This window comes from Panthera leo, chromosome B2 (genome assembly GCF_018350215.1).
Source record: "Panthera leo isolate Ple1 chromosome B2, P.leo_Ple1_pat1.1, whole genome shotgun sequence".
Taxonomy (NCBI): Eukaryota; Metazoa; Chordata; class Mammalia; order Carnivora; family Felidae; genus Panthera; species Panthera leo.
The window spans coordinates 95872224-95886876 of NC_056683.1; the positions used below are offsets into that span (position 1 = coordinate 95872224).

The 14653-nt window shown below is 45.2% G+C and overlaps 1 long non-coding RNA gene across 1 annotated transcript; it reads right to left on the reverse strand.

Moving 5' to 3' along the window:
* Nucleotides 1–2839: 2839 nt before the first annotated feature.
* On the reverse strand, nucleotides 2840–7479 carry LOC122220231. Its single transcript, XR_006202741.1, has 2 exons — nucleotides 7256–7479; nucleotides 2840–4521 (listed from the first exon to the last, which is right to left on the reverse strand). It is a non-coding gene; the product is annotated as an uncharacterized LOC122220231 (long non-coding RNA).
* Between the last annotated feature and the right edge of the window lie 7174 nt (nucleotides 7480–14653).

Here is a 14653-nt window from a genome sequence, read left to right on the forward strand (position 1 = left end):
CTGCCTCTTTCTCTCTCTGCCCCTCCCCCACTCGCACTACCTCTGTCTCTCTCAAAATAAATAAATAAACTTAAAAAACAAAAAAGATATTTTTGTCCCAAGTGAATATTCACCAAAAGGCGACCTCAGCAGAGGAGGGTTTTTAAAAATCAAGTGGGTGAGATGGCCCACTCTGTGTATACCATTCAGCTTCTTTCCCTGTCCATCCCTGTCATCACCCAATGGGTTCATGAACAAAGTGGCCAGGTGGCAAGGATGGAGGTTATGCATAGGCCCAGCAACATGGACTTGCCCTAAGGTTGACATGGCTACAGGCACTGCTGAGTACCCAAACTGCTGCAGCACTGACCAACACTGAGTTTCCTATATGGCACCATTCTTTGGTGTGATCAGCCAGGTGGAATGTTGATTACATTGGACCACTATCCTCATAGAAGAAGCAGACACATTTTGTTCTTACTGAATAGACACTTATTCTGGATAAGGATTTGCCTTCCCTGCAGATGTTCTTGCCAAAATTACCATCTGTGGATTTACAGAATACCTTATCCACCCTCATGGTGATCCACATATTATTTCTGATCAAGGAACTTGGCCAATGGTGTGTGGCAATGGGCCTATGTCCATGCAATTCACTGGTCTTACCATTTTCTCCGCCATCCTGAACCAATTGGATTTAGAATGATGGCCTTTTGAAAACTCCAGTTACAGCTCCAGCTAAGTGGCAGTATCTTCAGGGCTAGGACTTTGAATTCCAGGAGGCTTTATAAGCTGTAACTATGGTGCTATTTCTCCCATAGCCACGATTCACAGATCCAGGAATCAAGAAGTGAAGATAGGAGTGGCACTGCTCACTATTATCTCTAATATATGACCCACTAACAAAATACACGCTTCCTGTCCCTGAGCCCTTATGCCCTGCTGGCCTAGAGATCTTAGTTTCTTTTTTTTTTTTTTTAATTTTTTTTTTTAACATTTATTTATTTTGAGACAGAGAGAGACAGAGCATGAACAGGGGAGGGGCAGAGAGAGAGGGAGACACAGAATCGGAAACAGGCTCCAGGCTCCGAGCTGTCAGCACAGAGCCCGACGCGGGGCTCGAACTCACAGACCGCGAGATCGTGACCTGAGCCGAAGTCGGCCGCTCAACTGACTGAGCCACCCAGGCGCCCCATAGAGATCTTAGTTTCAAAGGGAGGTGTGCTTCTGCCAGAAGACAGAGCAAGAATTCCATTGAACCAGAAGTTGAGATTGCCACCCAACCACTTTGAGCTCCACAAGCCTCTGAATCAACAGAGTAGGGAGTTATTGTACTGGTTGGAGTGGTTGATCCTGACTACCAAGGGACAATTCAGCTGCTACCACACCATGAAGGTTAAGAGGATGTCTAGAATACAGATCTGTTGGGACATCTCTTAGTACTATCGTGTCCTGTGATTGAAGTCAGTAGAAAACCACAACCAAATTCAAGCAAAGGTTTGGGTCACCTCTCCAGGTTGAAATACTTGCTGAGGGCAAAGGAAATATGGAATGGATGATGGAAGGCAGCTATAAATAACAGCTATAGCCATGTGACAAGTTGCTGAAATGGGGACTGTTAAGTTATAGTTCCTTATGTTTGTACACACACACACACCTACACACACATACACACACACACACATACACATTCACACAAATAGCAAATTTTTCTTCCCTCTTGTTCCATTATCTAGCATATGTACTAACAGTTTACTTTATATCACAGAATTTATGTGAGTTATCGAGAGTGAGCATGACCAGTTTGCATCCTCTTATAAAGGGTTATTTTGGGTCGTAGGCAGGATAGGCCTATCACGTTAGACTTAGGACGTAGCTATTGCCCTTATTTGGGGATTAAGTATAGTTCAGAGCGCAGTATGAGTGCAAGGTTGACCAGGTAGACTGTATAATGGTCAGTTCATGGGTCAAGTTGGGTAGTCCCATTACTCAACCAAACACCATTAACCTAGCTGCTATATTTTGTAAATGCTTTTAATATCTTTTATCACTTGAGTTTAGACTATCCTACTTTGGTGGACCTGATTCCATCAGCCGAACTGCCTTGATTCCTTGAAGAAATTGCACCTGTGGACTAGCTCCCACTTATTCCCAAATCCCATCCTGTCTTCTCTGGTGGTTCCTGACAGCAATAAAGATGCTAGAGCTAGTAGTCCAAGAATACACTTGAAGGGTCAAAGAATCCTAGAGTATGAAATGAGCAGATAGAAGTGACAACTTGGGAAAACAAAGTGACCTGTGGACCTCAGCACACGTATGAAAACAGTGGCAGTAGTTAAACAGATTCAGGGACTTAGCACATATTCCCTCCATCAGAAATGGTCCTCCAGATCCTCCAGATCTCAACTCAAGTGCTCAAGACCATCCATAACCATTCAGCACATGGACCATGACTCACCACCCTGGCTGGCTTTCACAGCACTACGTGACCATATACTGCCTGTCTGTCATTACGTACATACTCTTTCCCAACCGAAGTGAAATAACTTGCCCGGCAAGTTCAGTATTCAATCTTCAAGCAAGTTCAGCATTCAGTCTTCAGTACCCTCGAATACAGCTGGCGCTCAATAGTTGTTGAATAACTAGGAGTGCTCCCTTCCTTAAAAGCTTTAAAGATGTCAACATTTAGATGAATTCTTTGGTCAAAACCTTCTACTAGTTAGTAATGCCAAATAGTTTACCTATAATGTTCTGGTTAATAGGAAAATATTGACCTATTCTTAATGGCTTACGTAGACTCCTACAACCATGATAACCCACAAAATATTCCCTGTATCAGAAAAACTTAAAATTCAACAGATTGCTTTTTCAGCCATTTCTTTTTATTTACAGTTTGTGTTCAATGCAAATCAATTCCATAACATGAGAAGTTACTATGAATCAAAGCATAAATACACAAACACAATATACAATCCAAAATAGATGTACAGCATTCAGGTATGAAACAAAACGGAATGTTCATTCACACACACAGTAGCTTGAGATCTGCTGGATACAGTTTTTCTGGTGTGGGTTCCTAAAGATGGGAAAAAAGGACCTTGGTTATCAAGACTACTGTGGCCATATTAGATAGTGGAACATCTAAGCATCGGTGTGTGACCATGCGAACAAAAGACCTTAGAGTGTCTATTTTTAAAAAGCTTTCTGTGCATCGAGGCAGTTGTGAAAAGATTTACTTTCCAGAATCAAGCCCACTTTAGGCTTAGGACCAGGTTCTACCTATCTAAAAATATTGACTAACAGAAAGCGTTCCAAATGTGGCTATTCTGATTCAAAGTTAAAAAAAAAAAAAGTATTTACAGAAAGAGTATAAAAGTTTTTCCGAATTTAATGTAAGCAAGCTTCCAATCTTCACTTCCCAAATACTTGATTTACAATTTTGGCTCCGGCACATATTTTGCCTTTTTAATTTCAAGATTTGTCAATTTTACCTTCAAAACAGATCATTTTTTAAATCGTAAAAAGTATTCAACATATGCAGAAATACAAAGCATTCTTAAATTAGTTGAGGTCAATGTACTTCTTCTACTCTTTGGAATCAGTTTAGCTAAATGAATCTGGCACTCTTGTTGAAGAGGACTAAGTGATAGTATGTAAGCAAAATTTACTCATTATGCTTCGATCCGGGGTAGATTCCAATCCATCACTGCCCTGGCACATGTCAATTACTATATAAAAAAATCAAATGCAATGTCAAATCCAAAGCCTCAGAGGAAAGAGTTCAGTTCCCAAGAAACAGTGATAGCTTAACAATGTAAAACTTTATCTAGAGTACATAGGCATTAAATTAGTACTGCTGAGACAATGCATTGAGGATTTACAGTGACACCTGGAAGTTCCTTCTAATGTACATATAAATAGAATCATGAAAGCTTTTTGTGTTACCTAACTGTTTTATGGCCATAAAGATTTAATGAGCCAAATGAAAACGGATTCTGTTTACATCCCATCCTTTGTATCTAGGTAAGATAAAATCTATTCTCATTTTCAAGGTGGAATTTTAGGTGTCCATACTTCTTAAGCCACATTTAAAGAAATCATCTCTTAACTAATCTTGGATGTTGTCTCTTCATCTTGGACATGAAACTCCAGTAGATTTAACAGACATTCATCATCTAGTCAAACCCTTCACATGTTCGTCAAACCAATCAAATTTGGGATCCTCAACATTTTCTGTGTCGATAAAATAAGGTGTGGAATTAGCAGATTCACTGAAGACCTGTTTTTTTCCTTGTCACACCAGATGTCTAGACGCCATTTGGATTAGGTTTAGAAGATGGGGAAGTATAGATGTTTCTTGGCCTGAGTCTCTTAACAGTAGAGATGTAGAAGGGAGAGTGAGATCACGAAGAGACTGGCTGTTGACTGGAGAGCACCGCCAGTTGCCGTGGTGGTGGTGGCATTAGCTGTATTTGGGGCAGTCGAGGTATTCTGGGAGGGGTTACTTGAAAGCGTTACAACAGTTGTTTGATTTGAATAAATCTAAAATACATAAAAAGTTACACTGATAAATTTCCACACGTCACAGCTGCCTCCACGTACACGTAATATACAATTCAGATAGAGGATATATTCTTAGATTGCTCTTTCCCCATTATTTCCTTACTCCATCACTTAATTCTGAATTCTTGCTTAGTCTAAGATCATTCTTTCAGCTTCCAAGCAAACTACCTACAGATGCCTAAATGACTGCAAATAGTAACGACCAAAAACAAACAGAAATGTTCCTCAGTAACTATAACTCCCAAGAGTGGGACTTTATTGTTAATTCTTTTTAAAGTAATAAAGGACCAAGTCTAGTTTTTGTGACTATACTGACTTACTGGCATTGCAAAAAGATTTCCTGTATTTTCCTAGGAAGGGGAAGATTTTCGAGTTGCATGAATAACTTGGATTCTACAATATTGGAAAATGTGACTTAAAACATTAGAATTGAGTCACTGTATACCCTAGATTTGCTAGGTAACTTCCACATACCCATTTAACACAGCTTTGGATTTAACTTAAGGGGTCAAGGGACATCTTCTCGGCTCCCTTACAATCTCAAAAGAGCCCTTCTCAAAAACAGCCACAACATTTGTTTTAAATTGAAAAATAGGAGTCCTTTGTTTGAAGCAAAATTATTTCTCCCCAAACACCATGAAGGCAGAATGACTTCACAAAAGATGCCGAGGGTTTGGTGTTAAATTTTCACCAGCAGCAGCCTCCCTGTCTGGTCATTAAGCCCATTGCTGTGGCCAACAACCAAGGTTCCTCCAGTGTCCCAGGGCCTGAGTGGCATCATTCGCCACGCTGATTTTTTCAAGTCACCAAATGCACAGTCCATCGGAGCACGTGATAATCTCTCCTTTGTCACAGAACAAAGGCAGATGGGAGATTTCAGCTCTCACTGCGAGGGAGGGTTTACAAGGGCTTCTGATTACAGGCAGGAGGGAGGATGTGGCACCAAGCAGGTCTGGGCCACATGTACATTTAGTTGCCTGTGATCCAAAGATAAATCCATTCTATATCAGCATCAGCGCCCTTTGTTGTAAAACCCGTCGCTAAGCAAATGTAGACTTAAAAATGCATAAATCCTATACAAAATAAACTAAAGAAAAATCTTGATCAAGTCAAACACATTTATTGGGCACCTACTGTGTGCAAGAATCTGCTTGTCCTACCAGGAAACAGCACTCTTACCAAAAGAAAGGCATTAATATGGTAAATTATTTAAAGCAGGCTGCTGTTTGGGGACAAGACCTGGTTTCGGATGCCTGACGGGTTATCTGTTCTCATTCATACAAAGAGCTTTAGTGCAGCAGGTGACCTTTGTCAGAGCCTAGTGCAGCAATGGAGAATCTAAGGGTCCTCTACACCAACAAAAGAAACTAATGTTACTGTATTAAATTGACGTTAAACAAAGATTTTCCCTACCAAATTAAATCTGCTTAACTAAACCCCCCTGTTGAAATTTCTGGGGGGAAAAGCTGGTTAGAAAGGGTGCGGGTAGGGGAGATCATTTCGTTTCCTGCGGCCGCGCCCCTCCCCCACCGACGAATTGTAAAAACCTCCGGAGCGCAGCCGACCCGCAAGACAATAGAGTACAGTTACGCGGCCCCGCGGAGGGGAAGCGGAGGAGCGCTCCTCTCTCCGGCTGCGCTCCCAGGTGAGCACGGCGGCTGGGTGTCTGGGGACCGAAGACCCGTCGCACCCAACTTCTCGGAGGAAAAACTCAGAGGAGACACTCCTCAAAAAGCTCCAGCTGAAAGCGGTGGGGAGACCCCCGTTCCCACCCGTGCCCTCCGAGCTCGAGCTGCTGGAGAGAAATGGCCCTTCTCGCCCCCCAGTGCCCTCCCGCTCGGGTCTCCCAGGCTCAGCCCCTAGCCTCCCTCGAGGCCGCCGCGCACCCACCTGCGGGGCAGCGCAGTCCTCGTAACCGCGCTGACACGAGGCGGTTCCCTGGATAGAGGCTCTGGGGAGGGGGCGGCGGAGACGGAGACAAAGCCTGGCGCGGACTTGGGACGCAAACGTCCCACCCGTCGCCTGCCCAGAGGTAGCCGATGGGAGATACTATGGGATAACGAGGTGACAAGAGGTGGACGTGTCATGTAAGGTCGTACCCGGGAGAGCGCAGGGTCCGGAGCCGGTCCCCGCCCAGGCTTCAGCCAGACCCACGCGGGATTGGGGTGGGTTAACAGGGCCAGAAAGCCAGGACTTCCTCGGCATCCCCGAACCAGGGGAGTGGAGGATGGGAGTGAGAGCGGCGTCCCCGAAAGGGATCGTCCCCTCTTTGTGTGTGCGCAAGGGGCGCGAAGACACTCCTAGAGGGACGCGGGACGCCCTCCCGGAACGGCCTGGGGTCTGCGGGCGCTCCAGAGGTGGGAAGGGTTCATTCTCTCCGCTAGTGCCTCGGACCTCTGGGCAAAAGCGGGTGGCAGGCGCCAGTCGGCCTCGGAAGGCGCTGCCTGGGACTTAGGGCAGGGCAGGGTAGGGGCCTCCCGGCCCACGCGCGGAGGTGCATTGTTCCCGGGGCCGTGGGAGGGTGGGGGCAGCCCGCCAGGGAGCGGAAAGCGGGCTCCACGCTGTCCTCCCCCAGGCCAGATTATGCGGGATTCTCTCTCTGCGCCCCAGTCCGCGGCCCGCGGTGGGGGCGCAGCCGGTCCCCTGGGGGCGGCTCCCCCCCGCCCCCCCCGTCAGGCGCGGCCCCCGAGCCCCGCGGGCGCCAGCGCCTCACCTGCGTGGGTAGGAGCAGCGCCAGAAGCAGCAGCCCCAGTCCGAGCCTGGCCACCATCGCTCTGCCCATGTCCGCTCCGTCGGCGTCGGTGCGCGGCGCGTCTCACTGGATGCGGGGTAAGTGGAGAACCGCTGGCTTGGGGCGGGCGCAGGCAAGGTGGGGAGGGCGGCCGGCCGGCGGGACCTTATATACCGGGACAGCCACAATAGCCGTGACGTGGCGCCGCCCACCCACCCGCGCTCCCCTCCTCCGCCGCCACCGCCCCCCGCGCGCGTCGGCCGCCTCCCCGCCCCCTCCCCCGTCGCGCTCCCTGTCGCCCCCTCCCTCCGCCGCCGCCCGGGCCCTCGGCGGCCGGGAGACCCCAGGGCTGCCGGGCCGCGGCAGGTGGGCGGCCGGGAGCCCCCGGCTGCTGGCGTGCTGCTTTGTGTTTCCCCGCGCCGACTGCGTGCAGGCTGGCACAGGCGCCCGGCGACTCCCACACAGGACCCGGGGCGAACTCGCGAACCACACACGCCGCGCCGGGGCCGGGTCCAAGTTTCCTTTGTTTCCCGGACCTGCCATCTTCCCCCCCCACGCCCAGAAGGAAAAGTCTCAGGCTCCTGCTTGGCGGGCAGCCTTTACTCCCGGCTCGGACCGCGGTGGGGGGGCCCGGGGCCGGGGGGCTTCTCTCCCCTTACGGTTTCTCAAATCCCCACCCCAGAGGAAAGGGGGCTGCGGGGGCTTTGTGGGTACCCGGGCTGGCTGGCGGCGCCTGGGCTCGGAGCGACGCGTGCGCTCGGCCCCGCGCCCACCGCGCCGGCCCCTTCCCCCAGCCACTCGCTTTGTTTTTTTGTTGGTTTTTTTTTTTGAGCTCCTGCATAGGCCAGGCTGTGTGCGGTCTGGGGCGCATCTGGGACGTATCCGGGGTCCGCATCCTCCAGAGCGTGGAGGAGCCGCCCGCGGACTCGCTGCCCAGACGCTGCGAACGACTGGGTTTCGATCCCGGGGCTCCTCTCGGCCGCGGCCGGCGGACCGGAGCGGGGAGGCGACAGCCCCACTCTGAGGGGCGACCCATCCCCTCCATCCCCAAAAGCCCCGCTGGCCTTTTGCTCCCGAGTCCTACACCGGGAACAGGAACCCATTAGAAAGGGGTCCCATTAGAATTCGTTGCCCCTCTGCAATTCCTGGGGACAGGCTTCTTTGGTCTCTGTTGGAAAGCACTTGCTTGTCGTTCGTTTAAAGCAAAAGCTTTGGGGACAAGGTATTTACTTTTCCGTAGTTGCCATTAGCAATTTAATGAACAGGCGCAAATAGATTAGTCATCATTCTGCAGATTTTAGTGGAAAATATTTTCCAGCCATTCCACTGAGAAAACTTTAAAGCAGACAGCAAAAGTAGAAATAATTTTACTAGTGGAATATTTTCGGCTTCACTTTTTATTGCAGGACTTAATACTTCTATTTAAAGTTTGCTTGAGTGTTTTTGCGGTCTTTAAAGCAAACAACAGAGACCAAAACCTAGTAGGGTTGTGAATTTGTTTAAATTTCACTTTTCCAGAACAGTCTTGTACAAACAAGATTAGTTTTATAGAAGCAGAGTGACAATGGACTCCACAATAGTTGGTCTTTGACTGAATCAGTCTGTGCCTTAATGGTCAGCCACTTTAACTCAGTAACTTTCCACGTTTGGTATGTGCTTGGGAACACAGGAATCTCTGTCGCGCACCAGTGGACTTTCCTGTTCAACAGTGTTACCACATTGTATAGAAAAAACCTGTTCAGCTTCTCCACACCTCTTGCAGAGTGTGAAGGAGCTGTGCTGTGGCTCAGGAGTGCCTAGTTCCAAGGCAGGGCTCCTGTCAGGTTCTTCAGAAGCTGCTTATTGAACTAAGTGGTGGTATTCATAGGGTCCATTTATTGTCTTTTTTTTTTTTTTCCTATTCCTCCTCCCGCTGTGCCTGTTCCTTATTAATTTAAGAAGATGGAATAATGGAATGTTAAGAATACAGACTCTAGAACCAGACTGCCTGGGTTCAAATCCTGGTTGTGCCATTTCTACTTAAGACAAAAAGCTTCAATTTCTTCATCTGTAAAATGGATATAACAGAACCATTATTTATTAGTTATTAAAGGGGCGCCTGGGGGGGCTCAGTCAGTTGGGCGCCCGACTTTGACTCAGGTCACGTCTTGCGGTCTGTGAGTTCAAGCCCTGCGTCGGGCTCTGTGCTGACAGCTTGGAGCCTGGAGCCTGTTTCAGATTCTGTGTCTCCCTCTCTCTGACCCTCCCCCATTCATGCTCTGTCTCTCTGTCTCAAAAATAAATAAACGTTAAAAAAAATTTTTTTTTAATTTAAAAACAAATAAAATAAAGGGGCGCCTGGGTGGCACAGTCAGTTAGGCATCAAACTCTCGATATTGGCCCAGATCATGATCTCACGGTCATGAGATTGAGCCCTGTGTGGGGCTCTGCACTAATAGCAAGGAGCCTGCTTGGGATTCTCTCTCTTTCTCTCTGTCTGTCTCTCTCTGCTCCTTCCCCATTCTTGCGTGCATGCTTTCTCTCTCTTAAACATTTTTTTTTAATTAGTTATTAAAGGGCTATTGTATATGAAGTCTTAGAACAGTGCCTGTCTTATACTGGGAGCTGCCAGATGATAGATAATTGGTCTTGCACTGAAGGTCCCAGGAACCGAAAAGCACTTACCTTCTTTGTGGCTGTGTGACTTGTGAAAAAAATAACAAGCATCAAATAGTACCAAACTTGGTAAGGCACTTGGGATCTATGCTTTGTGAGCCACTTCATCACCAGCTAATGAGACTGCATAATTCACAAAGCAAGACCCTTCACATCTGCTAGCAGTTCCCCTGGGCATCCTGTACGGGGTGTGGCCCAGGGCTTCGCAGTTCTATGCCCAGGAGGCTTAGCCTTCCTGGGAAGTCCTCCTTATAAATCCCCACCACACCCGATTTCCTATAGGGCAAGAAACTCAAGAAACCTGCCTGGACCTTTCCTCTAGGATTCTTTTTGTTGATTCCTTCTTTGTGCTTTTTCTCCTCCTGGTTTCCTGTAGTTATTTGTCTGCTTTTCCCTTAGCCAATAAGAGCTCCTGCTACTAAATTGTGACTCTCATCAGTTATCCTAGAATTTTTCCTAAGACACAAGTCCAATTTCCATTTTTCTTTTTTTTTCAGTAGGCTCCACACCCAGTGTGGGACTTGAACTCCCAAACCGCAAGATCAAGAATGGCATACTGTACTGACTGAGCTAGCCAGGTGCCCCATTTTCACAGAGAAATTATTTCATGGAATGGTCTTGAAACCAACTGCTTCCGTAAATTGAGGTGTGGAAAATCATAACTTTACATTTTAGAATTTTTTCAGGAGATGGCACGTGACCTAACTGCTGGTTCTCTTTCGAGTAAATTTAAGGGAGCAAGACCTACAATGTCTAAGTGCAGAACTGTGAGGAATGATAGAGAACCAGACTGGCACACCTCATTGTGGACTCTGGAGGCCGACCTGGATTTGAATCCTGCTCCACCACAGTCTGACTTTGAGGGAGCTTCCCAAGGTCCCCACACCTTGAATTCCTCACCTGGAAAATGATCCCCACCTCACAAGGGCATGATCTCAACTGAGATCACGTGTCTGTGGAGCACGGTGCCCAACACATAGTCAGGACTCACTACGTTGCCACTTCTGTTGCCACAGGGCATATTCATTATCGTGTGGGTTTTAAAATACTTCGTTTGTAGAGCATGGCTCTTTTTTTCAGGCATCTTTGCATGTGGCATTTCATATGTGTACCTATGAGGTCAATGAGGTAGGTGGCATTAGTTTCACTTACATTTCTGGGACACAGAGAAGTTAAGTAACTTGCCTAAGGCCACAACCCCAGTTATGGTGCCTCACCTAAAGCTGGAACCTCAGCTTCCTGACCCGGGTTCCAAGTGTTTTCTGCTTTGCCAGCAAGAGCAGAGGCCCATGTCTTCTCTACCCCATATCCTCTGCACCTGGCTTTCAATCAGTATTTGCTGGTTAATAGCCTCATATTAAGGGAGCAGATTAATTTGCTTGTTAAGGTGAAATAACAACTCCTGCATCTAGGGGATAGAAGATATTATTTGACTTTTTTTCGGTCTTCTCAGAAAGTACCAAATTTCATTGATGTCTGAAATATATTAATCCAATAAAGGATATTCTTTCTGTGCTTTATACCAGAAATGGTGGCTGGAATAATCAAATATTTAAATTCTATTCTGCCAATATGGTGCTATTCTTATTTATTGCTCACAATATTCTTCCCCCTTATTCCATGCCACCCTGGATTTGGCTGGCATTTAACATTGTAATTTATCCTGGTTTTTTCGCGAAGCCTTGTTCCGTACTCAGGAACTCCAGTCTGTTTTCAACCATGGGATGACAGTGAAGGTAACAAAGTGAATTAGAGCTTTAGACTGAACAGGTTCTAAGTCCCGGGCCTGGAGCGTGTTCAGTTGGCTAATGGAGGCTCAGCCTTGACTCTCTATGGGGACATGCTGCCCCCTGCTGGCCATAAGGACCCCCCTCAGCTAAAACTGTCAGACAATAAAAACTCCTTTGTGCTGATTTTAAAAGCCCTGAAATTTTGAAGCCTTATAAAGCTAATAAACCACAATGAACTTCTTTAACTTTTAGTTTCTTTTTTCCCCTCTAGAGTCTCTCAAAGAAACTCTCTCAGATCTTAAACTTCATCCAAATAAGAAAACAAATGTAAAGTGAAAGAATTGTGTGCACAGAATTGCATCCCTGCATTTTCAGATGTAAATTGGGAGTAGAAAGCCTACCTCTTAGCATCCGGGGATTTTTTTTCTTAAGGAAATGGGGGGGGGGGGGGGGTGGAGAAAGAAGCAACTCTTAATCTCCAGGGCCAGAATTTAAATTCAGTGTCTCCATTGTGTTGGCAAGGATGTGAGAAATCAGGCCCCCTCATCAATGATGGGATTATGGAAAATAATTTTACATCTGTTAGTATTAAAAATACACGTCCCCTTAGACCTAGCAGTTCTAATTTTAGGAATTTACCCTACACATACACTTGCAGAGATGCAAAAGAATACATGTTCAAGGATTTGTTGCAGCACTGTTTATAACCACAAAGGATTGGAAATCAACTGATTAATCCAAAGACTGAGGCCCAGCTATAGAAATGATAGCATATCCATATCATGAAATATTATAAATCATTTAAAAGAGAAAAAGATCGGGCGCCTGGGTGGCTCAGTTGATTAAGCGTCCAACTCTTGATCTCTGCTCGTGACATCGCAGAGCCTGCTTGGGATTATCTCTCCCTTTCTCTGCCCCTTCCTCAGTTGTACACTCTTTCTTTCAAAATAAATAAACTTTAAAAATGTTTAAAAAGAGAGAGAGAAATATCATTATATGTACTACAAAGAAAACTCTTCAAGATAAATTCTCATGTGAATAAAAGGTACAGAACAGTATGTATACTATGATATCTGTGTTAAAAAAAAAAAAAAAAACTGGACAGGAAAAGAGTATTTCCAAAGGGATACATAAGAAATAGGTGGCAAGCAAGCAGGGAACGGGCTGGACAGGGCAGAAAAGTAAGACCCATTTTTCATTGCATACTGGTTTTTTACTTTTTCAATTTTGCATCACTATTCATTCACAAATAGATAAAATCACTTAAATAAATTAAATAAATAATTTTAAATAAATTAATATTAAATTAAATAATTATAAATAATAATTATAGATAATAATTATAAATAATAATTAAATTGAATTAATAAATTTAAATAAATTAAACACCCAGTACATTCTGTGGCCTTCCCTCCCTGACTCTCACAAAGCAAGTGAGTGGAAAGCCAACCTTCTCTGGGTCCAGGGGCCTCAGAATTACCTCCCCCCTCCTCAGGAGCCCCCCTTTCATCATCCACAGGCTAAGAGAAATTACAGTATAGCTTCAGTTCATCCATCCTATGACAACTGTGAGACCAGTTCTCTTGGGTCCAGATGGCACACGCGAAAAAAGCTCCCAGGAAAGATGAAGAAAAATGAAGAACTGAGCTGTAGAAAAAATGAGAAATCCCCTGGCAAAGCTTCGATTTCCTCATTTTGTTCTCCCTGCTAAGCATCCAGTTAGGGAGTCTGAAGGGAAAGAAAAGCATGGGGTTGGGCCTCACTTGTCCCAGAGAGAGGCCTGTGCTGTGTGGGCTCATTACCTTTAAGGGATCTTTTTAAGATTCCCCTTCCACTCCTGGGCAGGAGGCGGGGTCAAGGCCTAATAAGGTCATTAAATTCTAGCGTAAATAATTGAAATCCCACTGCCTCTTCACAGAAAAGAATCTCCAGGCCACAAAAGTGCTACATCGTTTGCCATTTACTTGTGGACCCTAAATGATCCTTTGCTTGGAAATAATGCAGTTGGAAGAATGGGAAAGTATGTGTATTTTTCATACCCCTATGACTTCCAGTCTTATTTCCATGTCTCTTGGTTTTTCCAGGTCTTTCACTTTATGTCAGGTTTAAAGCAAGAGGGTCCCTTATGCTGCAAGAGATCACTAAAATTTTAAATGGCCAAGAAAATTGGATTAAATATTTTTATTAACCAAAAGAATGTTGTAACATTTAATAAAATGGTACATTTATAAAATGTTACACTAAGCTTGAAACAGGGACCATATTTTCAGACCTTGTGAAATCCTTTCCAAAAATGTGAACGCGGTTGTTCAAGATTCCACTCGACAGTATCTAAAGCAGATGCTGCTTACATCTTTATATCCAATAGAGTTTTAAGATGTTACGCTAAGGAAGAAGCATTCTGTAATAGTCAGCCATTAAAACAAGGCCGGATAAATTTAATTAGCTAGATTGAAAATCGATTTCTCTATGAAGAGCCATATATTTACAAACAGATCTTTGGGTTAGAAAAAAAAAAGTTTCCCTCAGTAAGATTTTAAGTAACCTCTACACTCAGCATGGGGCTCCAACTTATAACCCCAAGATCAAATTCACATGCTCTATACCAACTGAGCCAGCCAGGCACCTCTCCTCTCTCTCTCTCTCTCTCTCTCTCTCTATATATATATATATATAGAGAGAGAGAGAGAGAGAGAGGATATATATATATATATTATATATATTTAATTTAATATATAATTATATATATAATATATATTATATTAAATATATATATCATATATATAATATATTATATATATAATATATATATATCCTCAATACATATCCAATATAGAAAAATTTGGAAAATACAGGGCGCCTGGGTAACTCAGTCGACTGAGAGTCCGACTCTTGATTTTGGCTCAGGTCAGTATCTCAGTTTCAGATTCCTCAGTTTGAGCCCCGTGTTGAGGGGGGCTTTGCACTGACAGTGTGGGAGCCTGCTTGGGATCCT